At 47.2% G+C, this 16396-nt stretch overlaps 1 protein-coding gene across 2 annotated transcripts in view; it reads right to left on the reverse strand.

Moving 5' to 3' along the window:
* The window catches only part of AP3M1 (adaptor related protein complex 3 subunit mu 1), a 37072-nt gene that overhangs the window by 19528 nt on the left and 1148 nt on the right, over nt 1-16396 (reverse strand). Inside the window, exon 1 of one of the 2 annotated variants that reach the window (XM_038743914.1) lies at nt 3536-3616. The exons of the other annotated variant lie outside the window; for it this stretch is intronic. The gene's annotated coding sequence lies outside the window, so the exon portion shown is untranslated. Of the gene's footprint in view, nt 1-3535; nt 3617-16396 lie in introns of those variants that run through there. 2 annotated transcript variants of the gene reach the window in all.

A 16396-nucleotide genomic window follows, 5' to 3' on the forward strand; every position in this document is an offset into this window, starting at 1 on the left:
AATAATAATAATAGCATTTGTTAAGCACTTACTATGTGCCAAGCACTGTTCTAAGCGCTGGGGTGGATATGAGGTTATCAGGTTGTCCCACACAGGGCTCACAGTCTTAATCCCCATTTTACAGATGAGGTAACTGAGGGACAGAGAGGTTAACTGACTTGCCCAGTCACACAGCTGATACATGAGCCTGTTGTTGGGTAGGGACCGTCTCTATATGTTGCCGACTTGCACTTCCCAAGCGCTTAGTACAGTGCTATGAACACAGTAAGCATTCAATAAATATGAATGAATGAATGAATGAATGAATAAGTGCTGGAGCCAGGATCATCATCAATCGTATTTATTGAGCGCTTACTATGTGCAGAGCACTGTACTAAGCGTTTGGGGATGAGAACCCACAACTTCTGACTCCCAAGCCCGGGCTCCTTCCACTAAACCCCACTGCTTCTCTCTATATACTATTCTATACTATGTTCTGCAATTGTAATCCTCTTTCTACAAATGGAACGACCTTTTTCAATAGATAAAGCACATGCCTTCTACCTGCAAATTGGAAATAGTTGACTTCAGCAAATTTTTAAATATTAAATTTTGAGAAGTTCAGTGGATTTCTTGAAATTGGGTCCTTTCAGCTCTGTTTCTTTCCTGTTCATTCATTCATTCATTCAATCGTATTTATTGAGCACTTACTGTGTGCAGAGTATTGTACTAAGAGCTTGGGAACATATAGAGACGGTCCCCAACCAACAACGGGCTCACAGTCTAGAAGGGGGAGACAGACGACAAAGCAAAACATGTGGGCAGGTGTCAAGTCATCAGAACAAAGTCTTCTTTGACAAGTCTTCTTTGACAAGTGAAATGTCCAGTATGGTAAGGAACAGAAGCAACATGTGGCTAGGGCACGGGCCTGGGAATCAGAAGGACCTGGATTCTAATCCCAGCTCCGCCACTTGTCTGTTGTGTGACCTTGGGCAAGTCACTTAATTTCTCTGTGCCTCAGCTACCTCACTTGTAAAATGGGGATTGAGACCATGAGTCCCATGTGGGACAGGGACTGTGTCCACATTGATTAGCGTGTATCTACCCCAGCACTCAGAACAGTACTTGACACATAGTAAGTGCTTAACAAATACCATTTTCATTATTATTATTTGCTCAGGAAGTATTATTTCATATACTTGATCACCCAAAGAGTTCAAAATGCTTTACCAAAGTTTTTTAAAAAAACTCAAAACTAACCTTGTTAAATAAGGGGGGGGAAAATGAGGAAAGAGGAAACTTTCCTCATTGTTCGGATGAGGAAACTGAAATCAGAGGTAATTTTTCTGAGGTGAATGGTAACCAGGATAGGAAACATCCTCACAGGTCCCTGCCAAAAAACTCTGTATACAAAGTCAAGAGTCCTCCTGGAATATTTCCTTACTCATGAGAGTGATTTGGCCACTTTAAGTGCTGTAATTTTACTTTAGTAAAGCAAACTCCATTGCACCCTTCATTTTAAGAACTTGCATGACAGTGGGAAAACTAGCCTTGTTCTGCAAGTGATTCTCTCCTATAAAAGGCTGACCTCCCTGCCTCCTATCTCTCCCCAGTCCAGTCAACACTTCACTCTACTGCCTGGATCCTGCCCCGCTCTGAAGCCTCAGTGAAGACGCAGTTCCTCCAACAGGCCTTCCCTAAGCCCTCCTTTCCTCTTCTCTAGTTCCTTTCTGCATCACCCTGACTTGCTCCCTTTATTCACCCCTGCTTCCAGCCTCACAGCACTTCTGTACCTATCTGTAACTTATTTATTTATACTAATGTCTGGCTCCCCCTCTAGACTGTAAGCTCGTTGCGGGCAGGGAATGTGCCTGTTATACTGTACTATCCCAAGCACTTAGTAAAGTGTTCTGCACACAGTAAATAATAAATACGCTTGACAGTCTGAATCAGTTTTCTTCAAAAATGTTCAGGCCATGTTTCCCCACTCCTGAAGAACCTCCACTGACTGCCCATCCACCTCCACATCAAAGAGCACTGTCTCACCATTCTCTTTAGGGCACTCAATCCCCTTGCCCCCTCCTATCTTACTTTGTTGCTTTCCTACTACAACCCAGCCCGCACATTTTGCTCCTCTAACGCTGACCTATACGCTGTACCTCAATCTTATCTATTTCCCCACCGAACTCGTGCCCACGTCCTGCCTCTGGTCCAGAACGCCTTCCTTTTTTCATAGCTGACGGCTGATCACTCTCCCCACCTTCAAAGCCTTAATGAAGGGACATCTCTTCCAAGAAGCCTTTCCCCAAGTAGGCCCTCATTTCCTCTTTTTCTACTCCCCCAGGCGTCACTCTAGTACTTGGATTTACACCATTTATTCACCCTTCCCTCAGCCCCACAGCACTATGTACATATCCGTAATTTATTTATATTAATGTCTGTCTTCCCCTCCAGACTGTCAGCTTGTTGCGGGCAGGGTACATGTCTACTAAGTCTGTTATATTATACTCTCTAAAGTGCTTAGTATAGAGCTCTGCACTCAATAACTACGACTGATTGACTGATTAAGAAAAACACTCAAAGTATTCAGAGAGAAGCAATGTGGCCGAGGAGTCAGGAGATCTAAATTCTAATCCCAGCTTCTCCCTGTACCTGCTGTGACACCTTGGGAAGGCCACTTAAGTTCTCTGTGCCTCATTTTTCCTCAACAGTTAAAACGGGGATAAGATACTTTCTCCTTCTCTCAGACTGTGAGCCCCATGTGGGACAGGAACTGGGCCTGATCTAATTACCTTATATCTACCTTGGGGGTTGGCATATAGTAAGTGCTAAACAAATGCCACTATTATTTTATTTCTGGGTTCTGATCATGACGATAATATTTATTAAGTGCGTGCTAAGTGTTTAGTAGATACAAGATAATCAGAACTGACACGGTCCTCTCCTTGTCCCACACAAAACTTTTAATATATTTTATCCTCTTGGCCCAAGGGTACCTCAAAGGGGGTACCAGGGCTCCTGATCAGTTAATAGGAGGGTCTGAAAGCTAGATGCTCTCCAGAAGCAGACCAAACGCAAGGGAGCATCCAAAGATCACCATTTCGGCCTGTGAAATCCCTAAACTTGAATTTGCTTCCATTGGCCTAGAACCAAGCTCTCTAGGGTGGTCCTTGGGAACCCTGAGGTTGCCTCCGGTATCTGGGGCCCTGCACAATTTTGGTGGCCCCGACACCAAAGCTGCAATAAACTCAGTGGTAATGGGACAGCACTATGAGCCCTCTCTCTGTTACGCCAGCCTGCTTTGCACATAATAAGCGCTTAACAAATACCATCATTATTATTATTATTATTATTATTATTATTATTATTATAAGGACAATCCATCCATCCATCTTTTTAAAACCTCATTCAAGAGAAAGATCAGCTAAGTAAGGATACAGAAACTGTCTATAAAATAGTTTGTTTTATATTAGGAACTTTACTGCACACGCTACTAAATATAGGCATTTAGGATTACTGCTGGAATATTTAGGCCCCTCAGTCTCCCCACTCCAACCTGCAACTTTGGTGCGGGTACCTGTGGGCTGGAAGGGTAAACTGTGGGTCTTATTCGGGAGAGCAGGCACAATGGTGGCCTACAGACCTCACAACCATTCCGTAGGTTGGTGTAAAAGCTGCTGCCCTCGTGTCCTCATCTAAGTACAAAGTAGTGGGAAATGAGTGAGTGGGGACATGAGTGGGAAGAGAGATTGAAAAATGGGAGATGGATGTGGGACAGCTATGGTTTACTAGAGGTATCCTGGCAGTGACAGTTACTCTCCCAATCATTAATGCATATATATATATATATATATATATATATGCATGTATGCATGCATGAATTCATTCATTCATTAAATGCAGCTGACTTTATCTGACATTTTGCTAGCTATTCATTCATTCAATCACATTTAATAATAATAATGACATTTATTAAGCGCTTAATCAATCAATCAATCGTATTTATTGAGCGCTTACTGGGTGCAGAGCACTGTACTAAGCGCTTGGGAAGTACAAGCTGGCAACATATAGAGACAGTCCCTACCCAACAGTGGGCTTTGTGCAAAGCATTGTTCTAAACGCGGGGGAGGTTACAAGGTGATCAGGTTGTCCCACAGGGGGCTCACAGTCTTAATCCCCATTTTACAGATGAGGTAACTGAGGCACAGAAAAGTTAAGTGACTTGCCCAAAGTCACACAGCTGACAAGTGGTGGAGCTGGGATTTGAACCCATGACCTCTGACTCCAAAGCCTGTGCTATTTCCACTGAGCCATGCTGTTTCTCATCGAGGATTACTGTGTGCAGAGCATTGTACTGAGCGCTTGGGAGAGTACAATATAACAAACACATTCCCTGCCTACAAGGAGCTTACAATCTAGAGGGGGACACAGGCATGAATATAAATAAATAAATTACAGATATGTATATAAGTGCAGTGAGGTTGGGATGGAGAATAATAATAATAATGATGGCATTTGTTAAGTGCTTACTATGTGCAAAGCACCGTTCTAAGTGCTGGGGGGCTACAGTGATCAGGTTGTCCCACGTGGGGCTCACGGTCTTTATCCCCATTTCCCAGATGAGGTAACTGAGGCTCAGAGAAGTTAAGTGACTTGTTCAAGGTCACACAGCAGACAAATGGCGGAGCCAGGATTAGAACCCACGACCTCTGACTCCCAAGCCCGGGCTGAATGAAGGGAGCAAGTCAGGGCAACACGTAAAGGAGGGGGAGAAGAGGAAGGGAGGGCTTGGTCAGGGAAGGTTAGGGATACCTGCCAGTTGGCTAGGACAGAGTATAAATTTGTAGGTTTCACCTTCTATACACTACTGCCCTGAACACTTATCACTAAACTCTCAGCTTTGGGGATGGAGCGCAGTAAATGCCTGGACTCTAAATCTGGCAGAATTGTTCCCTTTCCAAACAATAAGATTAAACTCTTTTACTGCTATTCTTATATTACTAATTCCATCTCTGAAATCTAAGGCAAAGGCTTTCAGCAGTCTTCTTCGCCTTCCACCAGAACCGTAGGTTCTATCACAGGTTGTAGTTAGAGACAGGAGACACACTCCTGCCCTCAACAAGCTCACAGTTTAGAGGGGGAGATAGACATTAATATATATAGATAAATAAATGAATTACAGATACAAACATACGTGTTATGGGGATGAGAGGGAGGATGAATGAAGCAGCAAATATAAGAGTGGTGCAGAAGGGAGTGAAAGAAGAGGGCTTAGTCAGGGAAGGCTTCTTGGAGGAGATGTGCCTTCAATAAGGCACATCCTCTACTCCATCCTAATCATCCTTGACCTCTCAGCTGCCTTCGACACTGTGGACCACCCCCTTCTGGAAACATTATCCAACCCTGTTTTCACTGACTCTGTCCTCTCCTGGTTCTCCACATATCTCTCTGGCCATTCATTCTCAGTCTCCTTCGCGGGCTCCTCCTCTGCCTTCAACCCCCTAACTGTGGGGGTCCCTCAAGGCTCAGTTCTGGATCCCCTTCTAGTCTCCATCTACACTCACTTCTTTGGAGAGCTCATTCACGCCCATGGCTTCAACTACCATCTCTAGGCACATGATTCCCAAATCTACATCTCCTCCCCTGATCTCTCTCCCTCTCTCCAGGCTCGCACCTCCTCCTGCCTTCGAGACATCTCTATGGGGATGTCCTCCCGTCATCTCAAACTCAACATGTCCAAGACGGAGCTCCTTATTTTCCCACCCAAACACCGTCCTCTCCCCGACTTTCCCATCACTGTAGATGGCACTACCATCCTTCCTGTCTCACAAGCCCACAACCTTGGTGTTGGTGTTATCCTCGACTCCACTCTCTCACTGAACCCACACATTCAATCCGTCACCAAATCCTGTCGGTCCCATCTTCACAACATTGCTAAAATATGCCCTTTCCTCTCCATCCAAACTGCTACCACGTTAGTACAATCACTCATCCTATCCTGCCTAGATCACAGCATCAGCCTCCTTTCTGACCTCCCAACCTCCTGCCTCTCCCTATTCCAGTCCATACTTCCCTCTGCTGCCCGGATCATCTTTCCACAGAAACGTTCAGGACGTGTCACCCCCCACCCCCGCCAAAAAAAGATCACCAGTGGTTGCCTATCCACCTCAATATCAAACAAAAACTCATCACCACTGGCTTTAATGCACTCCATCACCTTGCCCCCTCCTACTACCTCACCTCGCTTCTCTCCTTCTACAACCCAGGTCGCACACTTCGCTCCTCCGGTGTTAACCTTCTTACTGTGCTTCATTCCCGCCTGTCTTGCCCTGGCCCACGTCCTACCTCTGGCCTGGAATGCCCTCCCTCCTCAAATCCGCCAATTACTCTCCCCCACTGCAAAGCCTTATTGAAGGCCCATCTCCTCCAAGCGGTCTTCCCTAAGTCCCACTTTTCCTCATCTCCCCCTCCATCTCCTCCAAGCGGTCTTCCCTAAGTCCCACTTTTCCACATCTTCCCCTCTGTTCTGCATCGTCCTGACTTGCTCCCTTTGCTCTTCCTCCCACAGCCCCAGACTCACAGCACTTATATACTTATCTGTAATTTTACTTATTTATATTGATGTGGGCAGAGTGGGCCTCAGGCCTTGGGGGATCCTCCCATATTTTCCCTATTGAGAGCTCACCTCCTCCAGGAGGCCTTCCCACACTCAGCCCCCTCCTTCCTCTCCCCCTCCTCCCCATCCCCCCCTTACCTCCTTCCCCTCCCCACAGCCCCTCTACATATGTATATATGTTTGGACGGATTTATTCCTCTATTTTATTTGTACATGTTTGTTCATATTTATTTGTACATTTGTTTATTTGTACATTTATTTGTACTTTGTAATTTGTATTTATTTGTACATATTTATTCTATTTATTTTATTTTGTTAATATGTTTTGTTTTGTTGTCTGTCTCCCCCTTCTAGACTGTGAGCCCGCTGTTGGGTAGGAACCGTCTCTATATGTTGCCAACCTGTACTTCCCAAGCGCTTAGTACAGTGCTCTGCACACAGTAAACGCTCAATAAATATGATTGAATGAATGAATGATGTCTGTCTCCCCCGGTCTCAACTGTGAGCTCGTTGTTGTTTATTGTTGTCTTGCACTTTCCCAAGTGCTTAGTACAGTGCTCTGCACATAGTGAGCACTTAATAAATACGACTGAATGAATGAATAAGGTTTTGAAGTGGGGGAGAGCGATTAGAGAAGCAGCGTAGCCTAGTAGCAAGAGCACGGGTTTGGGAGTCTGAGGTTGTGGGTTCTCAGCCCTGCTCCTCCACTTATCACCTGTGTGACTTTGGGCAAGTCACTTCACTTCTCTGGGCCTCAGTGACCTCATCTGTAAAATGGGGATTAAGTCTGTGAGCCCCACAAGAGACAACCTGATTACCTTTTATCTATCCCAGCGCTTAGAACAGTGCTTGGCACATAGTAAGCACTTAATAAACACCATCATTATTATTATTCTCTGTCTGATATGAGGAGGGAGGGCGTTCCAGGCCAGAGGCAGGAGGTGGGCGAGAGGCCGGCGGCGAGCTAGATGAGATGGAGGTACAGTGAGAATAATAATAATAATGATGGCATTTACTATGTGCAAAGCACTGTTCTAAGTTCTGGGGAGGTAACAAGGAGATGAGGCTGTCCCAAAGGGGGCTCACAGTCTTAATCCCCATTTTACAGATGAGGTCACTGAGGCCCAGAGAAGTGAAATGACTTTCCCAAAGTCACACAGCTAATCGGCAGGGCCGGGATTTGAACCCATGACCTCTGACTCCAAAGCCCTTGCTCTTTCCACAGAGCTTGTTGGCGTTAGAGGAGCGAAGTACTTGGGCTGGGTTGTCGTAGGAGAGAAGTGAGGCAGGAGGAAGTTGCTGAGGAAGGTCATGTCACCCCACGGCGGGGGGGGACGGGGGAAGAGGGGCCTCTGGCTGGCCGGGGGGCCCGGGGCCAGTTTCCTGGCCCACGTTTCCTGGGCAGGGGGCGAGGATACTATTTCCTGGTGCCTTCGTTGTTGCCTTAGAACAGTGCTCTGCACACAGTGAATGCTCAATACTGCGATTGAAAGAATGAATGTCCAGGAGGGGCTGTGGGGCCTGCCGGCTACGTCCGGCCCCGTGGGCTGGGGAAGGGGCCAACGGGGTCCAAGGGGCCCCTGATAATAATAATGGCATTTATTAAGCGCTTACTATGTGCAAAGCACTGTTCTAAGCGCTGGGGAGGTTACAAGGTGATCAGGTTGTCCCACAGGGGGCTCGCAGTCTTAATCCCCATTTTACAGATAAGGGAACTGAGGCACAGAGAAGTTAAGTGACTTGCCCAAAGTCACACAGCGGACAATTGGCAGAGCCGGGATTTGAACCCATGACCTCGGACTCCAAAGCCCGGGCTCTTTCCACTGAGCCACGCTGCTTCGCTGATCCGTTGGAGCCAAGGCCAGAAGTACAGCTCCCACCTATCCCACCCCCATTCATTCATTCATTCATTCATTCATTCGTTCAATCGTGTTTATTGAGCGCTTACAGTGCGCAGAGCACTGGGCAAAGCGCTCGGGAAGTACAAGTCGGCAACATCTAGAGCCGGTCCTTACCCAACACCGGGCTCACAGTGTAGAAGGGGGTGACAAGACAACAAAACAAAACATGGAGACAGGGGTTAAAACCGTCCGAATGGAGTTATAGGTATATGCACATCATTAATAAAATAGAGTAGTAAATATTCATTAATTCATTCAATCGTATTTATTGAGCGCTGACAGTGTGCAGAGCACTGGACTAAGCGCTTGGGAAGGACAAGTCGGCAACAGATAGAGACAGTCCCGACCCAACAGCAGGCCCACAGTCTAGAAGGGGGAGAGAGACGACAAAACAAAACATGTAATAGGAGTCAAAACTGTCCGAATAAGTAGAACTATAGTTATATGCACATCATTAATAAAATAGAGCAGTAAATATTCATTCCTTCATTCAATCAATCGTATTTATTGAGCGCTTACAGCGTGCAGAGCACTGGACTAAGTGCTTGGGAAGGACAAGCCGGCAACGTCGAGGGCTTGTCCCGACCCAACAACAGGCTCCCAATCAAGAAGGGGGAGACGGACGACAAAACAAAACATGGAGACAGGGGTCAAAATTGTCAGAACAAACAGAATTAAAGCTAGATTCAATCGTATTTATTGAGCGCTGTGTGCCGAGCTCTGTACTAAGCGCTTGGAAAGCACAAGTCAGCTACATATAGCGACAGTCCCTGCTCAACGATGGGCTCCCAGTGTAGAAGAGGGAGACGGACGACAAAACAAAACATGGAGACAGGGGTCAAAATTGTCAGAACAAACAGAATTAAAGCTAGATTCAATTGTATTTATTGAGCGCTGTGTTTGGAGCTCTGTACTAAGCGCTTGGAAAGGACAAGTCAGCAACATATGGAGACGGTCCCTGCTCAACAACGGGCTCCCAATGTAGAAGCGAGAGATGGACGACAAAACAAGACAAGGAGACAGAGGTCAAAATCGTCAGAATAGAATTAAAGCTAGATTCAATCGTATTTATTGAGCACTATGTCTGGTGCTCTGTACTAAGTGCTTGGAAAGGACAAGTGGGCAACATATAGAGACGGTCCCTGCTCAACAACGGGCTCCAGTCTAGAAGGGGGAGACAGACAATGAAACAAAACATGGAGACAGGAGTCAAAATCGTCAGAACAAATAGAATAAAAGCTAGATTCAATCGTATTTATTAAGCACTGTATCTGGAGCTCTGTACTAAGCGCTTGGAAAGGACAAGTGGGCAACATATAGAGACGGTCCCTGCTCAACAACGGGCTCCAGTCTAGAAGGCGGAGACGGACAACGAAACAAAACATGGAGACGGGTCAAAATCGTCAAAACAAATAGAATTAAAGCTAGATTCAATCATATTTATTGAGCGCTGTGTCTGGAGCTCTGTACTAAGTGCTTGGAAAGGACAAGTCGGCAACATATAGAGACGGTCTCTGCTCAAAACGGCCTTCCAGTGTAGAAGGGGGAGACAGTGGACAAATCCAGCGTGGCTTGCTGGAAAAGAGCCCGGGCTTTGGAGTCAGAGGTCATGGGTTCAAATCCCGGCTCCGCCACTTGTCAGCTATGTGAGTTTGGGCAAGTCACTTAACTTCTCTGAACCTCAGTTACCTCATCTGTAAAATGGGGATTAAGACTGTGAGCCCCCCGTGGGGCAACCTGATCACCTTGTAACCTCCCCAGTGCTTAGAGCAGTGCTTTGCACATAGTAAGCGCTTAATAAATGCCACCATTATTATTATTAATTGTCAGCTGTGTGACTTTGGGCAAGTCACTGAACTTCTCTGTGCCTCAGTTACCTCATCTGTAAAATGGGGATTAAGACTGTGAGCTCCCTGTGGGACAACCTGATCACCTTGCAACCTCCCCAGTGCTTAGAACAGTGCTTTGCACATAGTAAGCACTTAGTAAATGCCATTATTATTATTTAGTGAGCGCCTACTGTGTGCTCTCTAGCTCTCTTCCTCCCTTCAAGGCCCTACTGAGAGCTCACCTCCTCCAGGAGGCCTTTCCAGACTGAGCCCCCTCCTTCCTCTCCCCCTGCACCCCCTCTCCATCCACCCGGCCTTACCTCCTTCCCTTCCCCACAGCACCTGTATATATGTATATATGTTTGTACGTATTTACTACCCTATTTCACTCGTACATATTCTATTTATTTTATTTTGTTACTATGTTTTGTTCTCTGTCTCCCCCTTCTAGACTGTGAGCCCACTGTTGGGTAGGGACCGTCTCTATATGTTGCCAACTTGTACTTCCCAAGCGCTTAGTCCAGCGCTCTGCACACGGTAAGCGCTCAATAAATACGACTGAATGAATGAATGACCGTCTCTATATGTTGCCCAGTTGTACTTCCCAAGTGCTTAGTCCAGTGCTCTGCACACAGTAAGCGCTCAATAAATACGATTGAATGAATGAATGACCATTTCTAGATGTTGCCAACTTGTACTTCCCAAGCGCTTAGTGCAGTGCTCTGCACACAGTAAGTGATCAATAAATACAGCTGAATGAATGACCGTCTCTATATGTTGCCAACTTGTACTTCCCAAGCGCTTAGTCCAGTGCTCTGCATACAGTAAGCACTCAATAAATACGGCTGAATGAACTTAAATTCTCTGTGCCTCAGTGACCTCATCTGTAAAATGGAGATTAAGACTGTGAGCCCCCACGTGGGACAACCTGACCACCTTGCAACCTCCCCAGCGCTTAGAACAGGGCTTTGCACATAGTAAGTGCTTAATAAGTGCCATCGTTACATTGGGCAAATCACTTCACTTCTCTGTGCCTCAGTTCCCTCATCTGTAAAATGGGGATTAAGACTGTGAGCCCCCCGTGGGACAATGTCATCTCCTTGTTTTCCCCCCAGCGCTTACAACAGGACTTAGCACATAGTAAGCGCTTACTAAATGCCATCGTTACGTTACAAGCCCACCGCCACGAGAACAGTGCTTTGCACACAGTAAGCGCTTGCTAAATGCCATCGTTACGTTGCAAACCCACCGCCCCGATCCCGCCAGCGACTCACCCCGGGCAGCGAGTGAGCAGTGCTTTGCACATAGTAAGCGCTTAATAAATGCCATCATTATTATTATTATTAATTGTCAGCTGTGTGACTTTGGGCAAGTCACAATCAATCATATTTATCGAGCGCTTACTGTGTGCAGAGCACTGTACTAAGCGCTTGGGAAGTGCAAGTTGGCAACACATTGAGACAGTCCCTACCCAACAGTGGGCTCACAGTCTAGAAACTTCTCTGTGCCTCAGTTCCCTCATCTGTAAAATGGGGATGAAGGCTGTGAGCCCCCCGTGGGACAACCTGATCGCCTTGCAACCTCCCCAGCACTTAGAACAGTGCTTTGCACATAGTAAGCGCTTACTAAATGCCATCGTTAAGTTACAAACCCACCGCCCCGATCCCGCCAGGGCCCGGCGGCGACTCACCCCGGGCAGCGGGTGAACAGCGCTTTGCACATAGTAAGCGCTTAATAAATGCCATTATTGTTATTATTATCATTAATAATTGTCAGCTGTGTGACTTTGGGCAAGTCCCACTTCTCTGTGCCTCAGTTCCTTCATCTGTAAAACGGGGGTGAAGACTGTGCGCCCCCCGTGGGGCAACCTGACCGCCTTGCAACCTCCCCAGTGCTTAGAACAGTGCTTTGCACATAGTAAGCGCTTACTAAATGCCATTGTTACATTAGAGACCCACCGCCACGAGAACAATGCTTGGCACATAGTAAATGCTTACTAAATGCCATCGTTACGTTAGAGACTCACCGCCAGAAGGACAGTGCTTTGCATATAGTAAGCGCTTACTAAATGCCATCATTATTATTATCATTATTAATTGTCAGCTGTGTGACTTTGGGCAAGTCCCACTCCTCTGTGCCTCCATTCCTTCATCTGTAAAATGGGGGTGAAGACTGTGAGCCCCCCGTGGGGCAACCTGACCGCCTTGCAACCTCCCCAGCGCTTAGAACAGTGCTTTGCACATACTAAGCGCTTACTAAATGCCATCGTTACGTTAGAGACCCACCGCTAGAAGGACAGTGCTTTGCACATAGTAAGCACTTCCTAAATGCCATCGTTACGTTAGAGACCCACTGCCACGAGAACAGTGCTTGGCACATAGTAAGCGCTTCCTAAATGCCATCGTTACGTTAGAGACCCACCGCCACGAGAACAGTGCTTGGCACATAGTAAGCGCTTCCTAAATGCCATCGTTACGTTAGAGACCCACCGCCATGAGAACAGTGCTTTGCACACAGTAAGCGCTTAATAAATGCCATCATTATTATTATCATTATTAATTGTCAGCCGTGTGACTTTGGGCAAGTTCCACTTCTCTGTGCCTCTGTTCCTTCATCTGTAAAATGGGGGTGAAGACTGTGAGCCCCCCTGGGGCAACCTGACCGCCTTGCAACCTCCCCAGCGCTTAGAACAGTGCTCTGCACATAGTAAGCGCTTATAAACGCCATCATTATTATTACCATTGTTGTCAGCTGTGTGACTTTGGGCAAGTCCCACTTCGCTGTGCCTCAGTTCCCTCATCTGTAAAATGGGGGTTAAGACTGTGAGCCCCCCGTGGGGCAACCTGACCGCCTTGCAACCTCCCCAGCGCTTAGAACAGTGCTCTGCACATAGTAAGCGCTTAATAAACGCCATCATTATTATTATCATTATTAATTGTCAGCCGTGTGACTTTGGGCAAGTCCCACTTCTCTGTGCCTCAGTTCCCTCATCTGTAAAACGGGGGTGAAGACTGAGAGCCCCCCGTGGGGCAACCTGACCGCCTTGCAACCTCCCCAGCGCTTAGAACAGTGCTTTGCACATGGTAAGCGCTTCCTAAATGCCATGGTTACGTTAGAGACCCACCGCCACGAGGACAGTGCTTTGCACACAGTAAGCGCTTAATAAACGCCATCATTATTATTATCATTATTGTCAGCTGTGTGACTTTGGGCAAGCCCTACTTCTCCGTGCCTCAGTTCCTTCATCTGTAAAACGGGGGTGAAGACTGTGAGCCCCCCGTGAGGCAACCTGACTGCCCTGCGACCTCCCCAGCGCTTAGAACAGTGCTTTGCACATAGTAAGCGCTTCCTAAATGCCACGGTTACGTTAGAGACCCACCGCCACGAGGACAGTGCTTTGCACATAGTAAGCGCTTAATAAATGCCATCATTATTATTATCATTATTAATTGCCAGCCGTGTGACTTTGGGCAAGTCCCACTTCTCTGTGCCTCAGTTCCCTCATCTGTAAAACGGGGGTGAAGACTGAGAGCCCCCCTTGGGGCAACCTGACCGCCTTGCAACCTCCCCAGCGCTTAGAACAGTGCTTTGCACATGGTAAGCGCTTCCTAAATGCCATCGTTACGCTAGAGACCCACCGCCACAAGAACAGTGCTTTGCACATAGTAAGCGCTTAATAAATGCCATCATTATTATCATCATTATTAATTGTCAGCTGTGTGACTTTGGGCAAGTCCCACTTCTCTGTGCCTCAGTTCCCTCATCTGTAAAACGGGGGTGAAGACTGAGAGCCCCCCGTGGGGCAACCTGACCGCCTTGCAACCTCCCCAGCGCTTAGAACAGTGCTTTGCACATGGTAAGCGCTTCCTAAATGCCATCGTTACGCTAGAGACCCACCGCCACGAGAACAGTGCTTTGCACATAGTAAGCGCTTAATAAATGCCATCATTATTATCATCATTATTAATTGTCAGCTGTGTGACTTTGGGCAAGTCCCACTTCTCTGTGCCTCAGTTCCCTCATCTGTAAAACGGGGGTGAAGACTGAGAGCCCCCCGTGGGGCAACCTGACCGCCTTGCAACCTCCCCAGCGCTTAGAACAGTGCTTTGCACATGGTAAGCGCTTCCTAAATGCCATCGTTACGCTAGAGACCCACCGCCACGAGAACAGTGCTTTGCACATAGTAAGCGCTTAATAAATGCCATCATTATTATCATCATTATTAATTGTCAGCTGTGTGACTTTGGGCAAGTCCCACTTCTCTGTGCCTCAGTTCCCTCATCTGTAAAATGGGGGTGAAGACTGTGAGCCCCCCGTGGGGCAACCTGACCGCCTTGCAACCTCCCCAGCGCTTAGAACAGTGCTTTGCACATACTAAGCGCTTCCTAAATGCCATTGTTACGCTAGAGACCCACCTCCAGGAGGACAGTGCCTTGCACAGAGTAAGCGCTTAATAAATGCCATTATTATTATTATCATTATTAATTGTCAGCTGTGTGACTTTATCATTAATATTAATTGCCAGCTGTGTGACTTTGGGCAAGTTCCACTTCTCTGTGCCTCAGTTCCTTCATCTGTAAAACGGGGGTGAAGACTGAGAGCCCCCCGTGGGGCAACCTGACCGCCTTGCAACCTCCCCAGCGCTTAGAACAGTGCTTTGCACATACTAAGCTCTTCCTAAATGCCATGGTTACGTTAGCGACCCACCGCCACGAGGACAGTGCTTTGCACATAGTAAGCGCGTAATAAATGCCATCGTTACGTTAGAGACCCACCGCCACGAGGACAGTGCTTTGCACATATTAAGCGCTTAATAAATGCCATTATTATTATTATTATTATTAATTGCCAGCTGTGTGACTTTGGGCAAGGCCCACTTCTCTGTGCCTCAGTTCCTTCATCTGTAAAACGGGGGTGAAGACTGTGAGCCCCCCGTGGGGCAACCTGACCGCCTTGCAGCCTCCCCAGCGCTTAGAACAGTGCTTTGCACATAGTAAGTGCTTACTAAGTGCCATCGTTACGTTAGAGACCCACTGCCACGAGGACAGTGCTGTGCACAAAGTAAGCGCTTAATACATGCCATTATTATTATTATTAATATTAATTGCCAGCCGTGTGACTTTGGGCAAGGCCCACTTCTCTGTGCCTCAGTTCCTTCATCTGTAAAACGGGGGTGAAGACTGTGAGCCCCCCGTGGGGCAACCTGACCGCCTTGCAACCTCCCCAGCGCTTAGAACAGTGCTCTGCACATAGTGAGTGCTTAATAAATGCCATTATTATCATTATTAATTGTCAGCTGTGTGACTTTGGGCAAGCCCCACTCCTCTGTGCCTCAGTTCCCTCATCTGTAAAACGGGGGTGAAGACTGTGAGCCCCCCGTGGGGCCACATGACCGCCTTGCAACCTCCCCAGCGCTTAGAACAGTGCTCTGCACATAGTAAACGCTTAATAAACGCCATCATTATTATTATCATTATTAATTGTCAGCCGTGTGACTTTGGGCAAGTCCCACTCCTCTGTGCCTCAGTTCCCTCATCTGTAAAACGGGGGTGAAGACTGTGAGCCCCCCGTGGGACAACCTGACCACCCTGCAACCTCCCCAGCGCTTAGAACAGTGCTTTGCACATGGTAAGCGCTTCCTAAATGCCACGGTTACGTTAGAGACCCACCGCCACGAGGACAGTGCTTTGCACATAGTAAGCGCTTAATAAACGCCATCATTATTATTATCATTATTAATTGTCAGCCGTGTGACTTTGGGCAAGGCCCACTCCTCTGTGCCTCAGTTCCTTCATCTGTAAAACGGGGGTGAAGACTGTGAGACCCCGCGGGGCAACCTGACCGCCCTGTGACCTCCCCAGCGCTTAGAACAGTGCCTTGCACATAGTAAGCGCTTCCTAAACGCCACGGTTACGTTAGAGACCCACTGCCACGAGGACAGTGCTTTGCACATAGTAAGCGCTTAATAAATGCCATTATTATTATTATTATTAATTGTCAGCTGTGTGCCTTTGGGCAAGTCCCACTTCGCTGTGCCTCCGTTCCTTCATCTGTAAAATGGGGGTGAAGAC

Source organism: Tachyglossus aculeatus, chromosome 3, assembly GCF_015852505.1.
Source record: "Tachyglossus aculeatus isolate mTacAcu1 chromosome 3, mTacAcu1.pri, whole genome shotgun sequence".
Classification (NCBI taxonomy): domain Eukaryota; kingdom Metazoa; phylum Chordata; class Mammalia; order Monotremata; family Tachyglossidae; genus Tachyglossus; species Tachyglossus aculeatus.